Below are 23,662 nucleotides of genomic sequence, written 5' to 3' on the forward strand. Positions count from 1 at the left end.
TGTGTCCTGTATTCCTGCTCCTGTTTTATTTTTCTTCCTGTAGGCATGTACCGTGTTCCAGTTCTGCTTTTCCTTCACACTGTCTTATTGAGTTTCCACCCCAGCCACACGGTCCAATCAGGGTGCCCCAGCTCACTATCTCACCTACCTAAAGAAGCAGCTAAGCTGTTAGCTATGGTGGCTGGGATTTTATTTTAGCACCTTGTTGCTGCTCTCTATTTTTAATTAGAGCTCTGTACCTTGTTTTACATTTGCTGCAGTGGTACTCTTGTTTTGTGAGTCATTAATGAAGCACACTTGTAGGTGTGGGCTGAAATCCTTGACTCCCACCTTTTATGTGCTGGTTTGCTTTACAGACTGAAAGGTGCTTTCTTGTACCTGTGAAGAGCCTCTCTAGCCAAGCCCTAGATTACACCTTCCACCATACCATGGATCCTGAAGGCTTGTCTAGTTAGACACATTTAGGTTGTAGGAGTGCTGCACCTAAGTGCTTTTGGTTTGTCACTGTAGTTTAGGTAAATTACCTTGTTTGTTGGTTGTTGGTAAATCACAGATAAAGCAGACAGGAGGCTGCAAATAACTCAAAGTCAGGAGTGGTATTTCTTAGCCTTTAATTTTCTTTTACTGTTTTATTTATTTATTTTTTCAGGGACTTCTTAAAAGCCTAATTTCATTGTATTGACTACTAGGGAGAACCAATCTGTTTACCTGGCCTGTACCACTACACTAGCTAGAGTGTCTTCCCCCCTTCCTTCTTGCACATCATGGTATGTTCCTACTCTGTCTTTGCATATCACTGGCTACATGGTGTGCTTATGAAAATAAAGTCCGGCCCTGGCTTACATGGTTTTCCAGCAGGGCAGAAAATAGCTGTTTGCTATAACGAATTGGCACTTAGAGCTAGCTTGTTCATGAACAACACATCACTAATTTGGTCTGGAGTTTGGACTCGTCTGTTGACTGATGTTTTGGTTCCTGTCTCAATTTCCTCATTCCAAGACTCTGTAAGTCTGTCTTGAGTTTTACTGTCACCCTGCGATGTTACTGATTGTTTACACCTGTGTCTCATTTCCCAGATGTTTTCACTTCCCTGACCAGCCATGTGTTTATAAATTGTCCTGTCTTCCCCTGATCCTTTGTCATAGAGCTTGTTATGGTTGTCTTTCTGCCATTTCTGGTCCTTTGTAATATCCAATCTTTCTTTAGTCTCATGAATGAAATTCATCTTTTTCACATTTTGTAGTTTTGTTGTGGACTCTGTTCTTCCACTCTAACAAATGCCAAGTCTGCCTCCAGGCTTCTGCATTTGGGTCCAAACCTTGCACTTCCCACCTTTTTTGTACGGTATGTTACGGCAGTTTGTTTTGGATAAACGCATCTGTCCACTCACTGCAGTGGGCCAAAATCTGAAAAATGAATGCGTACTTATGAGGCTGAAAACCCTTGAAAACATTAGTAGGGTTTCTTTTAATCAAGATTCACTCGGATCACCATCCCTGTCACATTTGGAACGGCAGTGGCGATTTATAAGAATTAGTAATGATGCAGATAAGAGGGAAAGTTCAGATCTAAGTCTCATTTTTTTTCTGCTTGCTTCACCCATGACAATCCATAATATCTAAAAATGAAGAGCTGACTCTTCACTTACAGACATCTTTTGATTACACTGACGATATTGAATTTTCAATTATTTATTTGAATTATAACAGGATAATGAAGAGGAGGAAAATTAATGATAAGGACCACCTTTAGCTCAGAGTATCAATTTGCTTGCATGCATAATTAAATCAATTCCCTATAGAGCATGCTCACTCTATACACAGGCACGAAGATATGATTGAAGGGAAAATGGGAAATGAATGTAGCAAGACTCTGAAAATGCATGTTGTCACCTCAGAAGGGTCCCCGTGGTGCTGTGTAATATTTTGTCGTCCTTAATGAAAGTCGCCGCTTGCCGATGAAATGGCAGAAATGGGACAAAGTCATTGACACTATTGCTTTAGTGAGTGATGAGTCACATATGTTAAGACTGGAGAGAATTTATTTAATTGAAGGAAATATTCATTGAGGTCACAGTTGACAGTTGATATTTTTTTTTTTTTTTTTTTTTTTTTTTGTTAGTTGCAGATGTGTATTTGACTGTGTCAACCAGGATTTTGCTATAGCTGGACAAACTTTAGTCAGATATTTTCATATTTCAATTTTTCCTTCAAATTAAGACATGTTTGTCTGCGCCCACCACAGCACCTAGAAACCTTCTAATATCTAGGCAAAACGAAACCAGCGTAGATGCTGGTTAAAAATTAAATAAAAATACTTTTGTCATCATTATAGTTATACACAAAAATTCCTTGATTCTTTGAAAATGATTATTTGGAATAAAATACTGTGTCATAAATAGGGATGGGTATTGATAAGATTTTCACGATTCCGATTCCATTTTCGATTCTATTTAACGATTCGATTCTTTTTAAAAAAAGAGAACACTAAGGTCGATTAGCTTAGAACTTTGTTTTATATCTTCTCTTTGAACAAGATAGAAATTTAGGAGTAACATGGCCTTACAAACCCAACAGTGAGATCTTAAGAGATCCACAGCCTACGGCTCTTCAATGGGGTGTCACAGGGTCCCCAGGAAAAAAAATTGTAAATGTAAAATAAAAAAATAAATATTCTTCTGTAGCAATAACAAAGTATAACATAAATTATTCTGTAGCAATTACACAAGAATATCCAGTAATGTCCCTGCCTACAATTAAACACATTCACTTACTGAATATCGGGGGCATCTGCTGTGGCAAATGGGTGCAAGCCTTTGACCACAAACTTAGTCACTGCTCGGTGACAGCCGTCTATCCTGGCCTGAAAGGAGACGCTACCGGTAGACTGCAGCGAGAACTGCCAGCCAGACTCTGTCTGTCTCTCTCATCATGGTCACCTAAATGCACAGTTATGGCAGGTTTTGTATTAAGGCAGATCGCGCTAACATAATATGCACTGTTAGTTGATTATTTACCTGCCGCATTAACGGGAGATGACGTGCAAACGTTACCACTGCTGCTGGGTTGAGATTCACGACTCCGGAGCGGAATTAAAAACACGACATTCATTTAAGGTCATCGCGTGTTTTGTGAGCAAATGCTTTTGCATATTCGTAGTGTTTCCTCCTTTAAATGAAATATCTACTTTGCAAGTATTGCAAGTTGCCCTGTTGTCATCCGTTCTCGTAAAGTATAACCAAACTTTTGAGTGTTTGAGCCGCCATGTTTCCTGCCAGGTAAATGACGCTCCGCAACGTGGTGACGTCATTCAGGGCGACTGGAATCGATAAGGGAATCGTTTGCAAAAACGGCAAACAATTCCAAGGAATTGAAACAGTGGGAACCGGTTCTCAACAAGAACCGGTTTTCGATACCCATCCCTAGTCATAAAGGTTTATCATACTGACTGCAGTATTACACATGTTCTGTTCTAAATGTTGAGATAATTATGCCAGCTACCCTAATAACAAGCAACTACTACTGCTACTACCACTTCTAGTGGGTTCTCTCAGCATAAAATAAAAGCATATTAAGATACTGAAGACTTTTGATGGTGTCCTACCTAAAGGGAGAAGATGTTGGGGATTTATTTTGAAACTGTCCTTGTCATAAAATCACTGATGTTTCTTTAGATACTTTTAGTCCAGTTTCACTAATCTCACAGGATAAAGGGCACTATATGGAAAACATTTACTTTAAATATGAATATGTATACAAGATCTGATTTAAAGGGAGACATACAATGAGACAGAGTGAGGAGGTGGAGGAGCCAGGAAAGTAACAGGAAGAAAACATGCCCAGCTGTCTGCATCAGTTAAGCTCATGTGGTCAGACCTAAAGAGCATTTTAGATAGTTCACGTGTAACATGTTGACTTCAGTAATGAAGCAGTCTGTCTTTTCATAAATTAAATGTCCTTTCATCATGTTGTTTTTGTATTTTTTTTAAATTGAGAACTTTCTTTGGACACAGTAGACTACATAACTTTTTTTTCATGTGAGATCCATTCAACCAGTGCTTAATCCCCCATTCATTTCATGCACTGAGAGAAAGATTTCAAAAATAGCATTCAATTAACAATTAAATTCTTTGTCGAAGGAAACCCTGATGGTAGCTATTCACTGAAAAATTCTCTTTTAATTTCAACAAGTCACTAGAATTTGGTAACAAAAGCCTAAAATCTCAAGTCTGTTGCTCAAAAAAGAAAATATATATCAAAAATCAGTATATGGAAAAGGATATGTGTGCCCTAAATCAGTCAGTTACCAGAACATTAATGCAGTGAGCTACGTCTGACACGTTTGTCATCAGAGGGACAAAGAAACTGTTCAGGCATCAAAGACTCGGCACAGTGAATATTTAAAAGCTGTGTGCAGGTGCTCTGTGGTCCAGCTCGGAGTTTGATTGGCAGGTGTGTGAGTCAGTGATACATGAAGGACAGCAATACCTCAGTCTTACCCTCCTTTGATGTGCACAGGAAAAAGAGCACAAAGGCTCATTAACTTCAGTCACATAGCGCCAAAGCTGTGATGATTAGCGTCATGCTATTATCCACACCTGAGGCCCAGATGGCTGAAAAGTTTCAAACTTTCTCGTTTCCGACTCTTGACCTCCTCATCAGCATTCTCAAAGCTTGCCGGTGTTCTCTCTTCCCCCACCACTTCCTAACAGATAACCCTGAAAGGTCACCCAAGAAGTTCATGTTCATCATCTGTTGATGTGATAAAGGTTAATAAAAAAATAAAAAATAAAAATGTGCTACCACAAAGGCATTCAGGTCGACCTGGCTCTCCTGGGGCTTCTGTTTTGTATTCCATTTATGCACTTTAACTTTCTTTAGAGTGACATTCAACTTTGTGTTTTCACTTTCAAACTACCAATTAGTTGTGCCATGTTTGATGTAGGGAGCACGGAGGTATCTCGAAGACTAATTTATGTGCGACAGATTTGCTCTATCAGCTGACATTACTGGTCATGGATGACAACTTCAGTTAATTGAATATTTGGATGTGACAGTCAGGAAACGAGCATGCGCCGTAAAAATGACACTGCATTTCACACCGGACCAGAGTCTCTGTATCTTTCTTTCACTCACTGGCTACTTTTTTGGGTATACCGGTTTAACTGTTTGTTAACACAAATACCTAATGAACCAATCACATTGCAGCAACCCATTTTGGCATGTAGACATGGTCACGAACTAACAGAGCATCAAAATGGGGAAGAAAGGCATGATTGTTGGTACCAGACAGGCAGGTGTGAGTGTTTAAGAAACTGGTGACCTATTGTGATTTTCTGCACAACCATCACTAGCCTTTACAGAGATTCATTTTAAAAAAGGAAAAATACGCATTTAGTTTAATTCTCTTTGTGGAAATGCATTGTTGATGTCAGAGGTTAGAGAAGAAAGCCCAGACTGCTGCGAGCTGACAGAAAGGGCAGCAGTACCCCAAAGACTCTTTATGACTGTGAATCTTGATTGTAAAGTCATCAATTTCCATCCCTCAGAGATGGGTCACATAGGGATGAGTCATGAACATAAAAATGAGTTCATTGTAATCTAATGGCCTTCATAGTCACCAGATCTCAATCCAATGGATTCTCATTGATGTGCAACCAAAAAATCTGCAGGAACTGTTTGATGCTATTGTTTCAATGTGAACCAAAATCTCTCAGGAGCGTTTTTGTTGTTTCACCTTGTTGAATTGATTCTATGAAGATGCATTTCACATGGGTTCTTCCAACCCAGGACTATCAAGCTGTAATTGATGAATTGGCAAGTGAAGTTGTATCAAAAAAGATTTGTTTGGAACTACCAGGACTGTTCCAAGATCTGGGCACCGAGACAATCTGCATTAGGGGGGGCCTTAGTCAGGGTGGTGACCAAAAACTCGATGATCATTCTGTCAGAGCTTCAGGATTGCTCTTTGAAGAGAAGAACCTCCCAGAAGGACAACCATTTCTGTTTCTGTTCTTCAGACCAGAGAATTTAGACAATCGAACTCTTTAGCCTGAATGCCAATCGTCATGTCTGGAGGAAACCAGGCACTGCTCAGCACCTGCATCCATACAGTGAAACATGGTGGTGACAGCACAATCCTGTGGGGATGTTCTTCAGCAGCAGGAACTGGGTGACTAGTCGGGGTCAAGGAAAAGTTGAATGCAGCAACGTATAGAGACATCCTTGATGATAACCTGCTCCAGAGTGCTTTGGATCTCGGACTGCAGTTAAGGTTCATCTTCCTATAGGACAATAGGATATAGAACCCTAAGCACAGGCCAAGATAACAAAGGAGCAGCTTTGGAAGCAAACTCTCAATGTCCTTAAATGGCTTAGACAGAGCCCATAGTTTGAACCTAATTGAACATCTCTGGCTGTGCATCAACACTCTCCATCCAACCTGATGGAGCTAGAGAGGTTCAGCAAAGGGAGAATCTGCTCAAAATAGGTGTCCCACGCTTGCAGTAACATATTCAAAAAGACTTAAGGCTGTAATTACTGTTAAACTGTTGTTTTTTTTCTTGAGAATTTTTAGTGTCCATTCCAGTAACTGCACATTATGGTGCAAGTTAATATCAGCAGTCCCCTAATAATCCTGTGACACAGCCCACACAAGTAAGTCTCATTTTATTATATTTTTTTCATCACCTGTGATGTGAAAATATCAGATTTCCACACACATAAATAACGAGTATGGCATTGAAAAATTCCAGTCCATCACCGAGCATCTCTCTTGCTGGGCAGAAAGCACTGTTAACTGAAGAGTAAACCTCTCATGAGAACAGGGAGGGAGGTTCTGCCAGCATCCTGGCTTCACTAACATTCAGCACCAGAGCTGAGAGCACTGAAGCACAAACAGGGAAGCGTCACAGTTTTGTGCACTGACGCCCTGCACTGCATTTCTATCCCTACTTACTCTTCAAGTTACACTTTGTTTTACATCTAGGTTCTTTAAAGTCAGTTTTCAGTTTGTAAAACTTCACAGCTGCCGTGTTGTGCTCCTGTATTAAGTGGTAAGCCATTATCTCAAATCTGCAGAAGATCTGGACCATCATTCACCTCATTTAGTTATATACAGTGTATATTTTTACCCACCAGTGGTGTAAAATAATCATGAATAAAGCATAGTTATAATGGCTATTTAGGAGGATCTACATTTAGCAAATACAGACATGTTTTTCTTCTAGTTATATCAATGCTAAATGTCCAAATAAAGAAAAAAGATGTTAAAAATATGATTTTAATTTCTCTCCTTTTAATTAAGCTTTCATAGCAAATGATGAATATGTTCCTGTATTTAATTTAATGCTTCACAAGTTTTAATAGTCTTATATAAAGATGCAATGATGGCGCTGGGACACTGGACTTGGGATCAATACTCTGAGACCCCCATTAAGTTTTCCGCTGGCACCAAACTGAGGCCAGAATTTCATTTTGGATCTCAGAGACTTTTCTCATGAATTTTTTGTAATTGCAAATACACTCATACATTAGCTCTATTTTAGTTTGTTTTTCTTAATTAGAGTTAGTGTCTCTGGTGAGGGAGACAGACATATTTTCATGCAACAAATCAAAATTTCGACGTTTCTAACTGTGCCTGGCATGGTACACGCTGCTGTCAGCTTGAGCCCTGAGCTTCATGGGTAATGTGAGTGTATGCTTGCAGGAAAGATGGAGCTGGAAAGCTACTGAGTTAGGTGGTCTTCACTCACCAAGACATTTTAGAAACTCTTCTTTGTGCCTTGACTGTTTCCTGAATCCTCACTTGTCATCGCCTCAAAGATAAGCTGGACGTTTTAGTTTTTTTCTCTATTCTTTTGGACATTTTGGTCTTCCCATCAAACTATGATACAAAAGAAAGAAAGGAGGCATCTCTGCCTCAGGGCACAGAAGTCTAAAAATGTAATGAGGTGTGAAAACGGATGAATCAAAATTAGCTCTCCTGGGTTCTCCCTTAAAAAAGGATGAATCTGATCAGCCTGCCTCAAACTTTCCCAAAGTAATGCATGAACTCATGGGCTTTCAAAGTGCCTAAGTTTTTCTGGAAGACTAGTCAAACACTGCTGTCCTCCAAACAATGCTCAAAAGTGGATTTGAACCGGGAGTTACAGCACATCAGTAGTCACAGTGCCTGTCAACAGCCATCACAAAGCCCGGGGGAAGGGCAATACCTAAGTAAGAAGAGCTGAGTGTTTTAAGTTTTGATGTGTTTCGATCCTTAATTTACAGCTGCATGTGGCAGATTTTATATTTAATAGGCACCCTGGCATGTTTATTACTGGTACTCACAAAGTGTGGCTGCATTAGACACCTGGCTTCTCCATCTTTTATATTTCAGTTCTGCATTATAGACGACATAGCAGATTTAAAGAACAGAAGTTGATGCAACGTGCTTTAGAGGCAGAAACATTTACATTAAAAGTCTCCAAAAAAAAAAAAACAGCTTCAAAATGTCAGCTGTAATGTGTGGAGTTGTTTTTTTTTTTCCTGTATTAACTAATTATTGTGGAAAGCATAAATAACAGTGATGCAGTGCTCATTAAAATGTGTTTAGGTTGTAGCTCCGGCGACAGAGCAAATCAGCTACTAATCAGAAGGTTGGTGGTTCTGTCCCTGGCTGCTCCAGTCTGTATGCCAAATATCCTCGGCCAAGATAATAACCCCAAGTTCCTCTCCGATGCATCCATAGGAGTGTGATGCCTGTGAATGTTAAAAAGCATTTTAACATGGAAAAAAGTGCTTGTATGCTTGTGAATCAGGTACATAGAAAAAAAGTGCTTTGACTGTTCAGAGTAGAAAAGTGCTGCGTAAGATCCAGTCCAATAACCAGTTTAGATAATGATGATGATTCATGTCATAAATCATAACACACTACATAACCTGCCTTTAAAGGTTAAAGGTATCAGCAATACTATTTACTTGGTACAGGATTGAAACCAAAATTTGCAGAATTGCAAAGCACTACCCTAAACTAATATTTGCAAACTAAACTGAAAGCAGCACTACCTGTTCTGTTTGAACTCTGAACTTAATTAAAAAAATAAACAGCAACAAAAACAACTAAGGAATAATGTCCATGCTGATGGAGGCAAGGGAGAGAGTGCGCTAGAAAATGCACAATAGAGACACATAACTATCATTGAAATGCCACAAAAGGTGAGGGACAATGTCTAAGCAAACCAAAAACAGTGTTTTCCTTTAAAATACTTAATTATGATGTTAACTAAAACTCTAATGCCCAACACATAAGCTATCATATATATATATATATATATATATATATATATATATATATGTATAGCTTCAGACTTAGTAAATATAAACTAATAAACAATACAATAAAATGCACAGACCACTGCTAGCAAAAATAACAGTTTTTGTCAATCTCCCCAAATGCTTTTGTTTTTAACAGAGCAAGTGATTTTCAGTATAGCCTTTCTAACCAAAGCAGTTTTCTTCCATTTTCCAGTATTTCCAATAATTACCAATATTATCAGCCCCCTGGAAAAGCTGACATTTTTATTGAGCCATAGCACAAACAACAATGATGTTCTTTAACTTTAACAAACCAAAGAACAGCATCCCCCACAGTAACGGTGGTGGCGGGAGTATCAGTATGTCTGGAACTGGGAATCTCGTCAAGATGGAAAGAATCATGAACAAAAGACGTGAAGATTTTGAAAGAAAACTTCAAGCAGTAAGCAGCAAAACTGGGTCTAGGTGATTACGTTGTCTTCCAAAACAACAATGATGCCAAAAAATATGTTGCTTCTGGTGAAGAACTACCTCCAAAGGTGCAAAGTGAACATTACTGACTGACCCGCACAAACCCCTGATTTGAATCCTCTGAAAATCTGTGGGCTGAACTGAAGACCAAGGTCCATACTAGAAGACCATCAAATCTCAGAATCAGAAAGACTTTATTTATCCCCAAGGGGCAATTAAGATACAACAGAGCAGCATGACATTGAAGATAAGGACAGGGCATTAACAGGCCTGACACTTTTAAAAAATGGGGAAAAAAGACCTTTCAGAATGTGAAGAATTTTGGTTTTCAATTTAAAATGACTCATGAAGATTTAAATGGGGAAAATACAGATTTGACTAGATATCGTTTACCAGGTCGGGGCCTGCTACACATGAAATCTAAGGCATGCAATTTGTCAGGTCTCATTTCTTCAAATGTTCTGCTGTCAGCTACAGCTTGTGGAGGAATAATCATATCTCCTTAAGATGGCAAGCTGGCTCGTATCCTTGTGTGATAGGCTCATAGTGAGTTGATGTATTGGTTCTCCTCAGTTGCAGCTTGCGTCTTTGTTTGTATCAATGAGGCTGCTGGAATTGCTGTCTGTTTTATTGCTCTCTGACAGATGTGCTTGTGGTTGTGTTTGTATCTGCTGCCTGCTGTGGGGAAAAAAAGACAAAGAAACATAGCACGTAGTTACAGAAGGTAACAACAGTACAAGATTATTCACTTCCTGTGGATGAAAATTTATCACACGAGCTGGTTAATTGGATTTTTCTGTTTGTACTATAAACTCCTCAGTAGACAGGAAGGTGACAAATCAGACGTATGAGTTGTGTAGAAGCATAAGAAAAGACTCAAATGTTGCTCATTTTTTCGTTGTGTCTAGAAAATCTTTTTTTTTAAAGGTGATTTTTCAGGTAAGTTTACCTTCTTCCAAATATTCCTGGGTTAATGCTAATGTTACATACTAGTTTATCTGTCCAGGGAAAACTGCACTAAACATCTGAGATATGTGCTCCATTGCTTCAGGTCAGCAGCTTCTTTTATACCTTTGCCTGCATGCTTGGCCCTGGAGGCAAAGGCTACCTAACCTTTCCAACATGGGACTCACATGGGATTTGTAGTCTGTTGCCCTGAGGCTTAGATACAAAGATAAGAAAAGTACTACTTTTTCTTGACTAGGGATTCCTGGAAACACAGTTTTCTTGATTCCAGTGTATTAAATTTGTATCGTGTTTTAAATCTACATGCTTATTTAGTGTAATCACAGCCTGAAGAAAAAACACCATCCACAGGCTCCTGAAGGGATATTTTGTTGTTTTATTGCAGTGGATAGCTCGGCATGTTCTTACTGTTTTTGGGAGAAGGACATGACAAGAGTCACCTACAGCTATAAGGAATGTAAAAAAAAATGTAATTGTAGTTAGTCCTAATTGTATCTTGCTGTTATCCCTTTTGTGATCTGTGTCTCATAACAACAAACGCATGTCATGATTGCGAGTTTTTGGTTTTCCAATGTTTGGTGAATGAAGCGCCCCTCTGTACTGGGTCGGTGCAATCACAGATGACTGACGAATGAGCTGCTTTAAAAACAGCACCTGATTCTCTTGGAGATGAAGCACTGGTGCTGCTGTAATGTAGTTAAACTTCCAAAATGTCTTCATCTGGATATGGAAGCTTACTCCCTTCTTGAATATTGACTCTAAAATATTTTATTCTGTGAGAGCTTCTGTCATTTTCTTTGCTCCAGACTCCAGGCTACATGAAAACTATTGAATTTTCCTCATGCCTTTGTCCTTATCCAACCAATTTAGCATTGTTACTACTGTGTGCCGCGAAAGCATTGTCTTGGGGCAAACTCCCCAGTGGATTGATTTATGGGCCTCTGCTTCTCAATTCTTGTCCAGCTGTCAGGAGGAGTGAAGCAGAAATTACACCCAGTGATGGAAATTAGCTTTTATTTATCTTGCTCTCTCCCCCAGAAGTTATTTTCACCAAGCAGGGGCCAAGCAGGGGCTGTAGGAGGGTCAGCCTGAGTGAATGACTTGTTAAAGCCATCAGCAACACTTTACAAGAACTATCTTAGATGAACTGGTAATTAGACTTAAGTAAAGAGTGGCTTAAATGCAAATTTATAAGTTTTACTAAGTTAACTGGAGACTGTGGGTCATGTCCTGTATTGTTGTCTTTGTAGTTTTGTTTTTACTTTACTAAATTTAACAGTCAGCAGAGCCTGGACAAGAGCCATAGACACAGTCTGCGAAACTGAATCTTTATGTTATACTGGTGCAAGACAACAGTGGAGTGTAAACAAATACTGTAGTTTTATTCCCACTGCCTAAAAAAACAAGGTTAAGTCACTCCAAGACAGCTGACAGTACCTATAGTGTGTCATATCCATGACATACAATGCTGTGTATAATTACTAAAAGCAAACAGAGAATTAAGAACCTCTCCCAAAATGAAATTAAGACGGCATACATTTAACAGTATGTGTGCAGTAGCCACAGCCATGTCGTCTGGGATTCATGTAGGCATGACAGCAGTCAATCCTGGAAATCTGAGTTGGAGTAGGGCATGAGTACAGTTAGAAATAAAACGGTACCTCAGAGGGGATATTGGTCCTATTTCCATCTGCTTTAAGCTCCCAGACCCAAGACTAAGTTTTCACTGTAATAGGTAACACAGGAAGAGGTGGTTAGGTGTGCTGTGAGCTTCTGACTGGAATCAAAAATAGGGTCTTCTAAGGATTAAGCATAACCCTTAACACTAAGCTCCACATTGACACAATAAAATACATCAATTTCTATGGCCTAATCTGTCGGCAGGGGTCTACAACTCAGTCTACCTTTGGAAAATCAAGACAGTCAGTCACACCACCAGTCTGCACTAAAGGCTCTCACTTAATGCCTCAGCTTCAAGCAAAGAGTCTAGGTTCCACCTCTCACACGCCCATTAAAAGCTTTTACAAATCTCAAAGCATTCTCTAATTACAGATTGTGTTGTACTCCAAATGTATTTAGAATACAATAGAAACAGTGGAGGATTTATTACCACTGGCCTGTGAAAATAAGACAGAAACAAGAGCAACTCAAAAAGGAAAAAGAAAAAATTCTCATTTTTGGAATGGAAGATTCAACCTGCTAAAATTTACAGAAACATTTATTTCACCGCACAACAAGAAGTTTGAAAATCAATTTGATCCAATTTTATTTATTTTTTTTTTCCTGGAGATGTTTTTATATTTGCCTAATGCTGAACCACCAACAAAAAACAAAGTAAAAAGAAAGAGGTATGCTTTCTTTTCAAACTTTGATTACATGTTGAAGTGATTCATTGAATATTTTTTATTATTCATAGAATATATAAATATGTTTTCAAACCTAAGGGCAAATGAATGATTTGCTGCTACATTTGTGAATTTCTGCAGTTTCAAAGATGAAACTGGGAGGCTAAACACTTAGCTGTTACAATGAGTAGGAGAAGCTCCATATGCAAATTTATACAGTGAACAAGTGACTGGGGAGGGTCCGTGTTTATCAGTTTCTCACATCTACTTCCCAAGGCAATATGTGGTGTGCCGGTGGCTTGTAGAAACATAATTACAGCCCTGATGCATGTGCTCAAATGCTCCTCCTCCTCCAACTTCACAAGTTCAGCCTTACAGGACTGCAACTAATTTGAACAGAGCCAATCATACTGGTGCAACATTCATCTCGAATAGTTTTTTTTCCTCCCTGAACTGGAATTAACAGCTTTACGCGATTAGTTTGGCTGCACCACTCCCCCTATTGCTCGTGCATACAAATGAAGCACGTGCCACGGTCATTCACCAGCTAAACCAACAGCGCCCACTTTTCACTGCCTTTGTTGAAAGAACTGCGCATAAAAATAACTTTTTTATGATCATGATGGTTAAAATAATGATATTATGGTCCCAGGGTTCTGTGGCGTGTTTGAGTTTGGATTCAGCATGATGATTAAGGCTACTCTTTTATTTTGGTCTACTTTATCAAGTCTTGATTGACACTGTCTTTGAGAATCTCATCAGGGATTTCTACAGGAATAGTCACTTAGCTCCTGACCAACTTAAAGGTCAGCTGTACTTTAAAGGTAGCATAAAAACATATGTAATTGGAACCACTACGGTTTGAATCCTTGGATGAACTGATACGTGCAGAAGCTGTGAGTCACTCTCCCGAGAGAGTAAAGCTCTGGATGCTCACTAAAAGAGATGAGAAAACCAAACCTTTGTTCTGTCTCTTGTTTGTTTGAAAGCTAGTCATTTTTTTTCATGTCAGTGGGATTCCCAGTCTTGCAATTTATGACATTAAGATTAAAAGTGCTCTTTCAAGCAATTGCCATTTCAGAAGCATGTTTGCCAGACAAACTGGCAATCTAAACATGGATCGTACAAATGACAGAACAATATACTGATGGCAGTGCCTGTGTTAAATATGTTGGTCGTCATATAAAGTAAATCTCCTGTGACACTCCTGATGCCTGGCACAGCATTCTGCTCATCACTCTTGCTCTGCAAATTTAAACGGCGTGTTTGTGTTTCGACCGCTGTGTGACCGGCACAGTAAAAAAGACAAATACACTCATTTACATCACTGTTCAGCTGATAAATGATTCACTGCCTGTACGTTTAGCCTTCCTGCTTAGTAAAAAACCACTATCGGTGTAATGAAATGCAAAACGTGGTGCCATATGGGGACCTAATGCTATGTAAATACAAAAGTACTGACGCAAATAGGTTTGTCCAAGTAAAGAAGATACTTTGCATGCATGCTTTTGAAGTAGAGAACTGTGAGGTTTTGAATAAATGGCCTGAAGCTGCACCTATAATAAATCCACCATACATATTAAACAGGTAAAATCTTTAAACTAAGGCTACGTTCACACTGCAGGCGAAAGTGCATCAAATCCGACTTTTTTGACCCTATGTGACCCATATCTGATGTATTATTATTTCATATCCGACCTTGGTCACTTTCGTATGTGGTACTGAATTCGATACATATCTGATGCTTGATATCTGCTGTTTGAATGGTTTGAACAACCAGACAAAAAAAATCGTATTTGATCAAAAAACCGGAATTGAGCATTAAGACCTGCAGTGTGAACGTAGCTTAAGTAATCAGAAAAATGTGAGCCAGAGGCTACAGATGGGATAGCAGCGGCAGGATACAAGTGTTCACCCTAATAATTCTACCACCAAGCTTCTAGGATAGCATTAGTGCACAGAGATGCTTTTGTCTCAGCCATAATAGGTGAATATGTTGTATTTGAGGTTTGAGAGAGCAAGCAATAACGTTTTCTATGCTTGGGCCCTTTTTTAGAGTCAGCACACCTGGTAGGGAACTCTCTCTGATGACGCCACAAACCTTTGAAGTCCGATGTTTGATGCGACAGTAGCCCAAAGCTTACTGAACCACAACAAGAAGTCCACTGTGCTTACCCTGAGAGCTGTATCATGGTGCACTCCATCCTGTCTGTCTAGTAAAAGACACAGACACCACAGTAATTGGGGCAAAAATAGGTTTCCCGGCATGTGCATGTGCTCCCTTCTCATTTCCCCATGCCGAAAAAATAAAAAATAAAAAAAACCTCACTGCAGAGGCAACCAAAATAATCCAATCAAGTCTTTTCCATGGATTTCATTTGCTGTTAATTGCCTTGCTTGCGCTTAGAGGTCACTCGCCACATTGCAGAGCTGGTCAAGGTGGCTGTCGCCTACATCTCTATAATAGCCACAATTCCCTACAGGATTACCAGCGGCGGTACGGTCAGATTCTATGCACTGCTGAAGCCATTACCCTCAGTCGACCAACTGATCCCTGCAGCATGTCAAATGTTGTTATTAAGCTATGCTGCAGCCATTTAGCAGCACTTGTGTGCGCTATTGGTGTTTGAGCACGCATCTATGTTTGCTGACTGCTGCCAAACCTTAACCTTTTTCTTTTTTTGACCTATTTTAGCTTAACAAGAGAAAGATCCATGGTTCAAGACAAATCCCCTTTGGAGTTGTCAGGAAGGGCATCAGGGCAAAAAAACCCCACTGCCAAATCAAACATGTGGAGCTATCCACTGTGGAGACCCCTCGCAAACAAGGCAAAGTAGCTTATTTAAGCTTCTGACGAGCAAAGAGCTGAGACAGTTTTACATAAGCTTTTACTTTTAAGGTCTTCTGTTTGGATGCATTTAGCGGTGAAGCGATGAAAGCATTTTTAAATTTCAACAATTAAACGTTAATCAGCAGCAACAGCACTGACTGATAGTTCCCCCTCCTAAAGAGTTGTTCCTTTTTCTTCATCATTCAACCACCTCCCTGTTTTTTCCTCAGTGTGTATGTCTTGTTTGAAGCCACAGCTGCTTTTATAGATTCTCCTCAGCAGGGGAAAGAAAAAAGTGGGGCAACAAAAAGAAGAAATTGTACTGAATGGGGTGCGCTGTCTGTGCTGTATGCAGATGAAAGTAACTGTTCAGGAGGAATATATTCATGAAGAAGTCTTGAATGAAAAACCCCTACAAAGAAACAGGAGTGCAGAGAGAGAGCTTCAGAGCAGCAGATGGTGTACCTCCATGTATTTACATATGAAGACCGCATTCATTCCGAGACGTATTATGTTGTAAAATAGCTGAAATCCTACCTTGAACTCTCTGTTCTGTATTAAATGAGTGTTACAACATCTTATTATGTATTGATTTCTACATTTACCAAGCTGTCTTGAAATTTTAAATAAGTGCTATTGGATTCAGTTTGTTTTAAATGTTCATATCAAATAAGATACAAACCCTGACACTGGCTGAAAATCACTGAAATTTAAACTTTTTTTCTCCATTGGCAAACCTTCAAATTGAACTAAGTCTGCAGATTATTTCAGTTCTTCTTTTTGGATCATTTCATTTGAGGAAGGATTGTGTAGCAGAGCTTTTTGTTTTCTCTAATTTTTTGTCTAAATGTTTAAAAATGTGGGTCAGACCAGGTTTTTTCAGGTAGAAATGGGAGGATGAGCGTGTATGTATATTTTTCTGCTTCATGTCAAGTAGAGGAGAAGGCTCGAAGTGTAGTGATTTACACATCTGCCAAATTTGAAGAGGGAGATTTGCCAACCCTCCCAAATCAAACATGCAGAGCAACCTCCTGTGGTGATGCCTTATGAAAAAAGGATCCATCAAAAGTTACTTTATCATAGCAGAGGAGATCAGCAGCAGGCGTGAACATCCCCTTTTCATGGTTTACGTTTCCACACAGCGCCTACATGCACTTTCTCATGCAGGAAAGAGCATTCAGTGTGGTTTTACACAATAAACAAGCAGCTAGCCAAGCTCAGGTCTTCCTATAAATGGCTAAATGGGTAAAGGCTCTATCAACTCCCCCCCGCCAAAAAAAATATATGTGTGTGTGTGTGTGTGTGTGTGTGTAATCTCTGAAAAGACATTTTGGTGTTGAACAGTGATATTGAAATATGCTTCCACTGCCTCGTGTGATGTATTGAGAAAAAAAAATGGACTAAAAATATTTTATTTTCCAGTACGTACCCAAAAGCTGCTCCACTGGTAGCAGAGGACCATGAAGCACAGACCCAGACACATTATGTTCTTGCCAAACAGTGTTCTGCCTTTTGGCCACCTCCATGCTGAGAGTGTTCTTCTCCGCAGAGCTGCCTGCTTCTGCCCACGACATGTAAGTGGGACAACAACCACGCTGCTAGATGATGCTGTTTATATTTACATCCTCACCAAATTAAGAGTTACAGAAACAAAACTGTTACACTTTTATCTGGGTATAATTAAGGCATATCAAATTACACTTTAAATTCCAAATCACTAACTCAGGATTGTAAAGAAAGAGCTTTTTTTTCTTTCTTTTTTTACATGATCCTGAAACACCTACAGCACTGGACTTTAATCTAGTCTCTGTTTAGTTGCTACTCTTATTTCTTTGAGGTAAAGGAGGGGATACAACTCTTCCTAATGAATGAATAAGAAATGTAGGAAATATATCTCAAGAAACTATTTCAAACACTGTGTGATGCTTATAGTACAAATGCTCACAAATCAATAGGCATCGCTGTCTGTTATTTGATGGAAATGACTCCAGATATGAATTATTAGGTTGGAGACTGCTGATGGATGAGTGACGACCAGTGATGGAAATAACGGTGTTACAAGTAACGGCGTTACTTTTTTCAGTAACGAGTAATCTAACTAATTACTATTCCTATCGTTACAACGGCGTTACAGTTACTAACAAGGAAACGCGGTCCGTTACTATTTTTCAACAAACAGACGGTTGAAGCTGTGTTCAGCTTACCGCATCTTATATCAGTTGCACGGAAGTAGCTGTAAGTAATCTGGACGCTACAGCTTTAAGCAGCTGCGCGCTCCCGCGGAGGGCAATCACGATCACTGTCTAGCACAGGGGTGGGCAACTCCAGGCCTCAAGGGCCGGTGTCCCTGCAGGTTTTAGATGTGTCCTTGATCCAACACAGCTGATTTAAATGGCTAAATTACCTCCTCAACATGTCCTGAAGTTCTCCAGAGGCCTGGTAACAAACTAATCATGTGATTCAGGTGTGTTGACCCAAGGTGAGATCTAAAACCTGCAGGACACCGGCCCTGGTCTAGCACAACACCTGGAGCTAAGGGGGCATAAGTGCTGCTGTTTGACTGAAGTAGAAGAATAAAGTAGTCGTGGTAAGTTAATCACATGACCACTTAAAGACAAAACAACACAGTGATATATACCAGTTTTTAAATTGTGTCGATAGGCCACAAACCAGAGTCATGATAAACAAGATATACGCGGCGTTTTTTCCTCAATAGTTTCACCACGTTAGCGCTAGCAAGCACTCTCTGCTTATGAGCAAAAAACAAAACAAAACAGGGGAAGTTTTAGGAGTGACGGCGAGAGAGAGAGAGCAGAAAGAGAGAGAGAGCGAGTTTTGAGATGTGAGAGATTTGTGACGTTTAGCGTGTTTGGAGTGTGTAGTTAATGTGTTGTCTTGTGTAGTTAGTGTGTAGTGTTGTGGATAGTTTTGTGTTGTGTGTCAGAACAATGAGGTGACTGCTGTCTCCAGGTAGAAACAGGAGTGATACACCTGCTGCTGTCAGACCTGCAGGTATCAGGCTGTGATGTTCTCCTTTATAGTGGACAGAAATTATTTTTTTGGAGTGGCACAAATAATTTGTGTGGCATCTTATTGAAGAACAGCTGATTGTTCTGTAAATAGTTTGAAATGGTTATTTTAAAAAAAGGGTAAAAGGTAAATGGATGCAAATAACTTTGTTGTTTGCAAAACTTGTGCATAGGATTTTAAAATTGACAATTAATATTTGAAGTTATGAAATATGATTCATTAAAGATGTTTATGGTTGTTACAGTAAAAATATCACCTTTTCTACTCTGATTTTATGTTTTTTGTCTGATTTTAGATCAATTCTGATTATACAGTATGTCAAAATGAGAACATAACTGTTAATTCAGGCACGTGAGGTTGTGCTGAAAAGAATGATACCAAACAAGGCAAAGCAAATAGTTTTTAAAGGTAAAATGTGGAGAGAAAATCAAAAGTAGTAAAAAATGGCCAATTGTACCCTGGACGCCAGAGGGTTAAACTTTTTTTTTTTAAAGTAAAAAAAATAGTTAGTAAATAGTTACTTTTCAAGTAATTAATTACTTTTAGAATACTGTAACTCAGTTACTAACTCAGTTACTTTTTTGAAGAAGTAACTATAATTGAATTACTTTTTCAAAGTAACTTGCCCAACACTGGTGACGACAAAAACAATGCGAACAAAACGGCTCGTTTTCAAAGACAAAAGACCAAGAAAAATGAGACTTTGTACCAACACTGAACACACATACACAAACCACAACTTAAACAAGGCCTGGCTAGTATTGTATCGGTCACTCCGGCAAAACACCTCCAGCACAGCAGAGGCGTGGTTAGCTGGCAGGGTCATAGGACCCCCAGGGTGTACTCTGGTGCCTGACAGAGTCTGTACACTCAGGGATGTGATGATTTTGGAGGCTGTATAACGTCTTGGGCCATTTGTCATGTTCTTTGAACTAAGCTTGGGCCTATTTTTATTTTCTTATGCACTGTGATGTTATACATTTCAGAATAAACTAGCTAGTCCTCTTGGCAGAGGTTGTCCCTATGTGGGGTCTGTTTAGATGAGTGGTACACATCAAGCTAATACCCAGATAGATCACAGTATCCAGTGTGTTCCAGCAAAAACTTGCACCGGAATGAAGTAATCAGTGCTATTTACGTCACCCATCTGTGGTTTTATTGGTTGGTTTATTCAAATCAAAATATCCACCTGCTTTTATTTCCCCACAGTCACACAAAAACGTAATTCTCAGAGGGGGAGTCGGTTCTAAGACGACGACGAGGGATCATCTGCAACGCCACAAATTTCCCAGGGGGCTTCAGCTGAATCGAAGACATGATTGATTGACTGTTTATGGTCATGAATTCACTGAGGAACAGAACCATGCATGTTTGTGCTATTTATTTATGGATTTTTTCCCCACTGTGACACTGGGGATATGTTTATGATGTTACCTGAACCACTGAAGCGTGAGCTGCATTACAATGATGACTTAAAGTTTTAAATTTACTACTAAATCTTTAAAAAAATGTTAAGATGCTGTTTTCTGGCTAACATTTTTAAGAAATAGGTTTAAGATAATAAAGTCTTGTTTGATCGTAAATTGACTGAAATTTTTTTTTCTGCAATTCTTTTCAGGCTGCTTAATGAGTTCCTTGAGAGCGTCCACATGTGTGCATCGCAGTCCACTGTTTTTAGTGTAAGAAAGCCATATAGCTATGAAAGATCACAGAGGAAGAGTGATGATACCAGGATGAGTTTGTGACGGCAGGTTTTTCACCTTTCCTCTATGTGTGGCAATTATTAACAGGTACAAACACATTTATCTTCAGAAAGGGAAAAACTGAAACACTTTTTCTCCCAGGATATTGACCTCCTTGGCCTCAAGGAAATATCTCAGAGTCAGTTCAGTTTTTCATTATTAGTAAAAGTGCTTTAAGAGTTTGCCCGACTTTCTTTCCACACCACTTGGGAAAGAAGCCAAAATCTTTTTTTTTTTTTTCCAGCAAGTGGGGAATTTTTGAACTAATCTAACATTTCCCAAGTTCACATTTTAAGAAAATAGGCCCAATTAGAGGGCCCCTATGAATAATTTATTAGAAGTTATCTGCTTGTGTTTGTAATACTTAAGTTTCAAATAATATATCTAATTGATGGGCATTTTAACCTGTCTTTTCATGTATCCCAGATGTCAGTTCTCCAGCCATTTTCTCAGCACTTGGGGTCTCTAAGATGGGAGACGGGGATAAAACATCAAAGACCACAAGCCAGGCTGCCTTTGGGGGTTTCCCAAAGAAAAGGCCCACCATCTTCAAGGGCAGAGCAGGAAGAGGGCGATGAAAGAAGTGCCGGGGTGTGCGGAGCCATTTCAACTTTTTACTTTGTAGCCAGGAGGGAGGGACATTACCTGAGAGGTGGAAGTGTTGTCACAGTGTTTTAAGTGTTTTGGTTTAGCAGAGCACACATATGTGCGGGTAAAAATAAGCAACCACCAACAGAAATAGGACCTTAATGATAGGACGTGCCATGAACTGCTTAAGCAGTTCATCATCAGCTGTGAAGCAGCAAATCAGAAACTGAGTAAGTGCTCTGCTTCCTTTTGAACAACAGGGAGAGAGTCAATGTTGACACAGAGATTAGTACAAAATCTGACATTCCTCAGCAGGAAACAAAGGAGCTGATTCTGAAATATTCATGTCATGTCAGATAGAAAGGTACATGTGGGAAGAATTGCCCCAGATATGATTTATCACACATTTTAGTAGATATTTTAGACGCTGCCCTCAAAACACTGATGACTGATGATCACTGTCATATCGAAATGTCAAATTTCAACATTTCATAAACCCATGTGATGTATTACTCAAAATGTATGTTGAAGTAGCTTAACATACTTACAGCAGGAATCGGTTATGCCTCAGAGGGCAAAGACGTAATGAATTGTTCAAAATAAATAAAGGTGAGAGACAATGAGCCCTGCTATATGAGTGTGCATTTGTTGAGGTATGAAGCTTTACTGCAGTCCCAGGTAATAATTGAGTGGAGATTTTTTATCAACAATAACACATATTTGATATTTTGAGTACAGGCTCAACCGTCATGTCTGACAGAGAACAGGGCGAAAAATAATTTCTCATTCATTTCACTTTCTGCGTTTTAAAGAGAGAAATGTTTTTGTCTCTGGTAGATTTTCTGTTTGACTCTAATTTGAAGACCTCTGTAACCTGAGACAAATTAAATGAGTGCTACTCCAAAACTGTTCTAAAGCTTCTGCAACATTTAGCCTGGATATTTCTAATGAAGCCTGTGCCAGTGGTTGTTTTATTGATCCGTTCGGTGCACCTAGACTGCTCAATATTAACGATAACGGTGCAGCATTTGAGTTATTTCACAACCTCACTCAAATGGAACATTTAAAGAACTTGCACTGTTCCAACTTGTGAGCGATTTCAGGAAAACTGAAGGACTTCTAACAAGTGCACTTCTCTCCAAGGTAACCTCTTACGCACTCGCTGTGGATAAAAGATTCTGTCAGCAGCGTTGAATACGGCTCGCTCATTCTCTGAAAATTCTCGTCTCCGAAGCCTCACATGCTCTTCAAGTGGCTATTTGGGAACGTGTTCATGGATTTGTCTTGATGTACGCTCAATCACCCAGGTAAGGAAATCCTAAAAAATTAATTCTGTTCATCTGGATGTAAAGTTTTCAGTGGAAGAAACGTTCCGTCACTCATCCAAGTGACTTCTTCAGACTCAGTCTGATGAGTTTTTGGATTCATCAAGCTGAAGAGGACAAGCAGTATTGTGTAACAGAACCTGGGCTACATTTATAACACACACCTTCAGGTTTAAATGCAGACTGTCTCAAATCATGACTGAACCAAGCCCTAATTTATGTCCTATTTTAGGCTGAAATCTTGTTGTGTGACAGTTAGGACACAAATATTTTTTTCCTTGCACTATTTTTCTATTGTTCTCTTTTCTGACTTTTTTTACCCAAGAGTTTAGTGGTGACAAGTAAAATACTAGATATGATAAGGTGTCAGGGTTGGTTGAAGTAGGACCCAAATGCAGGACTTTCTGAATGAAGACAGTGTGTTTATTTACAACGAAAAAAAAAACATAAAACAGTGCCAACAATCCACAGGGTGTGAGTCCTCCGTGCACCCATTTCCAATCCCCATGCAGTGATTCTCCTCCTTGATTCATTGTAAGTGTTGTGTCCTCCTCGGTGCCTATGTTCTGCTCCCTCCACACATTTCCGCAGTCCTCTATGTTCCTAGTTCAGGGGTAGGCAACTCCAGGCCTCGAGAGCCGGTGTCCAGCAGGTTTTAGATGTGTCCTTGATCCAACACAGCTGATTCAAATTGCTAAATTACCTCCTCAACATGTCTTGAAGTTCTCCAGAGGACTGGTAACGAACGAATCATTTGATCCAGTTGTGTTGACCCAGGGTGAGATCTAAAACCTGCAGGACACCGGCACTTGAGGCCTGGAGTTGCCTACCCCTCTCCCAGTTTAACACTGCCACGCAGACTGCCGCTCCACTACTCTCTTAAGTAGGGCTTCCTTGATTAGGCTGATTGGCAACAGGTGAGTGATTACTCCCAGGTGTGGCTGGCTCAAAGGTGAGACGACTCTCCATACCTGGTGTGGCAGCAAAACTCACACAGCACACACACACTCAAACGTGTACACAGGGAAACGAGAGACAAGGAGCAGTCACACCCACAAACAACAATAAA

At 39.6% G+C, this 23,662-nt stretch overlaps 1 long non-coding RNA gene across 1 annotated transcript; it reads left to right on the forward strand.

The window, feature by feature from the left end:
* The first annotated feature begins 617 nt into the window (after window positions 1-617).
* On the forward strand, window positions 618-21,966 carry LOC102080485 (uncharacterized). Its single transcript, XR_268995.4, has 5 exons — window positions 618-1,004; window positions 17,331-17,482; window positions 20,148-20,307; window positions 20,557-20,728; window positions 21,107-21,966. It is a non-coding gene; the product is annotated as an uncharacterized LOC102080485 (long non-coding RNA).
* Window positions 21,967-23,662: the final 1,696 nt, after the last annotated feature.

The sequence above is a fragment of the Oreochromis niloticus genome, linkage group LG2, assembly GCF_001858045.2.
Source record: "Oreochromis niloticus isolate F11D_XX linkage group LG2, O_niloticus_UMD_NMBU, whole genome shotgun sequence".
Taxonomy (NCBI): Eukaryota; Metazoa; Chordata; class Actinopteri; order Cichliformes; family Cichlidae; genus Oreochromis; species Oreochromis niloticus.